Below are 5650 nucleotides of genomic sequence, written 5' to 3'. Positions count from 1 at the left end.
TTACCGTTGGTTTTACGGGCTCACCAACAAACCTTTACAAGGTGATTAAAAAGAAAGAAGAATGTTGAAACTCCTAGATGAGCAAATATAACATTTATAAGCTACAAAGAAGAGTTTAGAATATAGTTATCGCTTTAATAAGGCTCTTCTCTTCTTTGTCAAGATTGCTTCACTCTTCAAGGGTTGGTGGAGCTCTTAATGTCTCTTGGAATCTGCTCAACCACTTCCTTTTGGCTCTTTGAATGAAGCAATTGAATGAAGCTTGCCTTGCTAGGGTTTTCTCTTGAATGCACTTAATGTCTTTTCAAAAGCTTGCTTCCTCTGATGAATACTCCCTCTTAAATACTTCTCCAACCTCCAAATAGTCCTTCCTGACCGTTGGATTGAAGAAACTAGCCGTTTATAGCCGTTGGGAGTCCAAAAAGCACTTCTGCACAACTAGCCGTTATGCTTCTGCCTGTGCTTGGGTCGACCCAAACTTTCCTGGGGTCGACCCAAACCACTGTTCATCAGACTTGGGTCAGCTCAAGCTTTTCTTGGGTCGGCCCTCTCAGAAAATACAGAACCTTGTATTTCAGCCTTCCTTCACTTGGGTCGACTCAACTCTTTTCGGGTCGACTCAAGGTTGGGTCGACTCAAGGTTGGGTCGACTCAAGGTGGGGTCGACTCAAATTCCATTGGGGTCGACCCTCTCAGGGATTCCAGAGACTTGTTTTCTTGAGGCTTGAAGATGGGGTCGACTCCACTTTCACTTGGGTCGACCCAAGTACTGTTCATCCATGCCATAAGTGCTAGAATGTGCCAGAATATTTCTAAAATGTGCCAGGGTCGACTCCATCTCTTCTAGGGTCGACTCCTACTATGTGCCAAGTGTTCCAAAGGCGTGCCAAATGTATCGGGGTCGACTCCAAACTAATTGGGGTCGACTCTAACCATGTTTTTCTGCACTTTGAAGTTTAGTTATGCATATTGAAACAACAATATGATATTTCAAGCAAATTACGATACAAGACACAATAGAGTTTCATACCCTTAATAGTGAAAATTACCGAATTGCCCTTTTAGGTATTTTTAACGTGAAACTTCGCCAAAATGGATTCTTAAGCTTTCTACCATTCTTTATTACAAATTTTATCTCGTTTATCAATTCTTGAGAGTGGTTTGAACCATATAGTCTTAATGTATCATGAGTGTATCAAGGGTGTGCCATTTATCAATGATGTATCGAGTTAATTTACATTTCTAATTTGATATGGCCTCAATGGTTGTGTTAATCATCAAAATAACATTATCATCCTCAATCTCCCCCTTTTTGATGATTACAAAATATTGAGTGTAAGCAAATTGGCATTCATATGAAAAGTTAGATTTAACATTCATAAAGTACTTTTGGTTCAAGAGTTTCAAAGTAGTCTTATTTAGAGTTTGTATAAATGAACCAAGAACTCCCCCTATCCTATCCAAATGGATGCCAAATGAGTTTTAGCTTTGCTCCCCCTTACTCTTGTATTTCATTAAGACAAAATTTTCAAAAGTTTGTGTCAAAGCAAGAGTTTCAAGTCATGTATCGAGGCAAGAAAAATCTCTATGATTATGTGCCAGATTCAGATTTTTTTTTTGTCAAATGTCTTCCCCTTAAGTGTATAATACATGTCTCCCCCGTAAATATATAATATATACCTTTTATATTTTCTCCTCTATACTGTTTCTGTTTATAGAATTATCTTTCTTATACAATTTGCTTCTAGTTTCTCTCTTATACTATCTCCCCCTTTTTGTCATCATCAAAAAGAATGAATAGCAATGGATAGTATTGTAATGACACAAAGATCATGAGTAAAGAAAAAATGTATTTCATCATTGATGAAAGCACAAAAGTACGAGCTACACACAGCTTGAATTAATATTATTTCCAACAAATAATGATAAAAGAGCTGCATTAATTTCATATTTTTTTATTTGGCACAAATCAGAGATAAAATGCACATTTGGTATAATTGGGTTCAGAAAGATGCATAGCCCCAAATCATACGCACCCAATCTCACTATGGCTTGGTCAAACCTATCATTCATCAAGCTCACAACCACGAGTAGCAGCCAAGCCTAATCACACTGGAGCAACACTTGGTGACCATTCAAAGGGAACGAACAATGAAACATCTAAGGCAAGACTTTCCCAGAACTACATCAACCCATGGCCTAGGGAACGATCACAGCCATCCACCCTTTTTGGCAAGCGATCAACTCTCCCATCCTTGCAGCCCGTGAAGCTTCCCAGCCGCCGTCCGGAGGAGATCGCGATCCATCCACGGCGTCCGATCCTCCATCCAACTCTTCATCGTCCGAGCACAATCCCAGCGTCCGAGCAACCCGCGCCCAGCCGCGATCACCGCCCGGCCGTCTGCCACCGCCCAGCTTCTTCCCAGCCGTCCGCTCCTCTCACACAACCAGATCTGCAACGCGTCCCAGCATCCCGTCTCCACCGTGTCACGCATCTCCCGCATCCAAACTTCCGGATTCCCAGCATCTGCACGACGTCCGCGTCCGCGATCACCTCCGGCATCCGCACGTCGTCTGCGTTCTCCTCCATAGCGGTCCACGATCATCTCCCGGACCTCCCAGCAGCCGCGATCAGCTCCAGCGCCCGAGCCCGTGATCCCAGCTCCCGTATCAAATCCCGAGCATGCCAGCCATCCCGCCGATCCCGTGAAGCGTTGCAGCAGCCAAGATCACCGCCCAGCCGTCCGCCTCCTCCATCGCGTCCGTTCTAAGCGCCGGATCCGGCCGAGATCAGCTCCTCCAACGCTTCAGCCTCACGCGCCCAAGATCCAGCCGTTTGCCTCTAAAGCATTGATCTCCAGCACATTCCGAAGATCCTTGGAGGGAGAGATTATAAAAGGATAATCGCCTGAGAGGGAGGGGAAGCTCCGATTTGAAGAAGAAAACAGAGGAGCCGGGCTGCTGCAGTAGTAAGAAAAAGAGAAAAAAAAATAGAAAGAAACAGGGGATGCCCTGCTTCTGTTATTAAAAAAAAAAAGAGTGAGAAAGAGAGAGGAAGATGGAGGGCTGATATCCTAGGTGATGGGTGAAGGGAGATCATTTGGTATACCAAATTCATGATGTAAATTCTAATCCTTTGCTTTATACGATTTATCTTTTGATTATGCCATGATTCTTATATGTTGAAAATTCTTTTATGATTTATGCTTATTGATACATGTCTTCCTCGATTATTTGATTCATCGTTGACGTTATAAGGCACGTTGAATACTTAACAAAAGAATTCATGTTATCAAGAACATACTCCATAACTAAATTTTCTGCTTATAATTCTTAAAGAAAACAAAAGAATCATAGAATTTATCGCATGAATTTGATATTATCAAAGGAGATTCTGGATCCCTGCACCATCTTAATCTATCCTAACTTCGATTCTCTATTTATTGATTTATTTTCTATTTGCAAAACATCATCTTAATCCACAAGTTTATTGTATTAATTAAATCTAAAATTACGCTAATAATCCATATTTCGTTCCCTGAGGAATCGACCTCGAACTCCCGAGTTATACTGCTTGTGCGATTCTCCTGCACTTGGGAGAACAGTTTTTCAAAAGCACCAAGTTTTTGGCGCCGTTGCCGGAGAACGGCTGAGTTATTAGCATAATTTTAGATTTAATTTTTTATCTTAGTAGTTAGTATTTTTCTTTTGAAAAAAAAAAAATTGCATCTTTACTACTATTTTTAATTCCCTGCATAGTTTGCATCAAACTCTGATATCATAGAAATTAGCCGTCTGATTTGACTCAAATTTGGTTAGCTAGTGACACATTGTTGAATAATCTGAACGGTCTGATTGACATTCTGAGACTTTTAAGACCATTAGATTAATATAAAGTCTTGCTGATTTCTGTTTTGAATTTTCTGCATTTATTTTTTAGAATCAGAATTATATTGTTATTATATCTCATTAACCCTTGTTGCTAATTAAAAATTGAAGAAAAGAAACCTTAAGAACAGATCAAAGGTGATTATTCAAAAATAAAAAAAAGAGGGAAAACCTAAAATTTCAAATTTCAAATTTCAAATTTCAGAATTCAAATTTCAAACTATAACTCATAAAATTTAAAAAAAAAGAAAGAAATAATTTGCTTGATCACCTATTCAATGAAATTTAATGTCATGCCATAAAACATTAAAAAAAAAAATCTCTTGATTGTTGCATATAGTATAAGGCATCAGCATAAAATATTCTAAGGGCTGAACCTATTTAAAAAGATAAGGTCGGGATTTCATCACTCGTCCTTAGCCCAAAAATCACTCCAGTGCATAAATGTCCCAAGCTTAACTAAAATCAACTAGACGTTGGCCCCTAAGGACATTCGAGCTCAATAGGACGAAGACCACCGAAAGTTGCACCAATTTCGCTCTGTGGCTTAGTTGATGTCTAGGCAAGCTTTGTCCCTATAAGGGAGACAATTCATCTGTTCGAGGCAAGTGGGTTTTAAGTGGGACCTTTGCGAACGCATCGTGACCCCTCCACTTACCTGGGAGCTTACCTGGTCAACTCGGTTCATTAGACCGGATTGGAGGCTTAGGTGCCCTCTTCAAACCAGTTAGGAGCTGTCTAGAAATTTAAGAAAAACATTAGAAATTGAGGTGTAATGTTTTGTTGCATGTTTGACTGTGAATAGGATTTTTATTTTAGGATGTCGTTTTAGGGTATCTTTAGTTGGTACTTATATTTATTTTTTTTATTTTTTTTAAAAAAAGAAAGAAAAAAAAGAGAGGGAATTATTTTGCATGCTAAAGTGGAATAGGGACGACACCGGTCGATTAAGTCGTACAACTTTAGATCATCCCTTAGGACATACCTCTGAAATTTCTTCGCAATATCTCACACCTTGTGAGATGGCTGATCTAAATGAAGATGCGGGGAGTCAAACCACAATCGAGAGCGAGAACCCCATGTTATGACTCTAAGACAATACCTACAACCGGCTAGGACTAGTCAGCCTTCATGCATAATTTTTCCTGATAATGTAGGACATTTTGACATCAAACCAGGGGTAATCCAATTGCTGCCCAAGTTTCATGGGTTAGAGTCCGAAAGTCCGTATCTTCATTTAAAGGATTTTGAAGAATTGAGCATTACATTTAGAGTGCCAAATGTCACCGAGAATGTCCTCAAGTTGACATTGTTTCCTTTCTCTCTAAAGGATAAGGCCAAAACATGGCTAAACTCTTTGCGACCTAGATCAATAAGAAATTGGCAAGATATGTAGAGAGAATTTTTAAAGAAGTTCTTCCCCACACAAAGGACCAACTTTTTGAAAAGACATATCAGCAACTTCCAACAAAAAGATAATGAAACATTTTATGAATGTTGGGAAAGATTTAAAGACCTTCTTCTCTCATGCCCTCATCACGGATTCGAAACTTGGAGAACCATTAGCTTCTTTTATGAAGGTTTATCTCCACAGTTGAAACAGTTTGTAGAGACCATGTGCAATGGTAGATTTTTAGAAAAACAACCTGATGAGGCATGGGAGTATTTGGATTTCCTCGCTGAGACTGCCCAACTTTGGGATAACGGAGATAGAAACAACAAGTCTTTGCCTAAGCCTACTAGCTCTGTACAGGGAGGCCTT

At 39.7% G+C, this 5650-nt stretch overlaps 1 non-coding gene across 1 annotated transcript; it reads right to left on the bottom strand.

Moving 5' to 3' along the window:
• Nucleotides 1-5324: 5324 nt before the first annotated feature.
• Nucleotides 5325-5433, bottom strand: LOC148703714 (small nucleolar RNA R71). Its single transcript, XR_015982298.1, has one exon. It is a non-coding gene; the product is annotated as a small nucleolar RNA R71 (small nucleolar RNA).
• Nucleotides 5434-5650: the final 217 nt, after the last annotated feature.

Source organism: Phoenix dactylifera, chromosome 17 (genome assembly GCF_051530095.1).
Source record: "Phoenix dactylifera cultivar Ajwa chromosome 17, Ajwa_hap1_PhDact_Kaust_v1.1, whole genome shotgun sequence".
In the NCBI taxonomy this organism is placed as follows: domain Eukaryota; kingdom Viridiplantae; phylum Streptophyta; class Magnoliopsida; order Arecales; family Arecaceae; genus Phoenix; species Phoenix dactylifera.
Note: the sequence above shows the minus strand (reverse complement) of the source record. Positions and strands in the feature narration are given on the sequence as shown.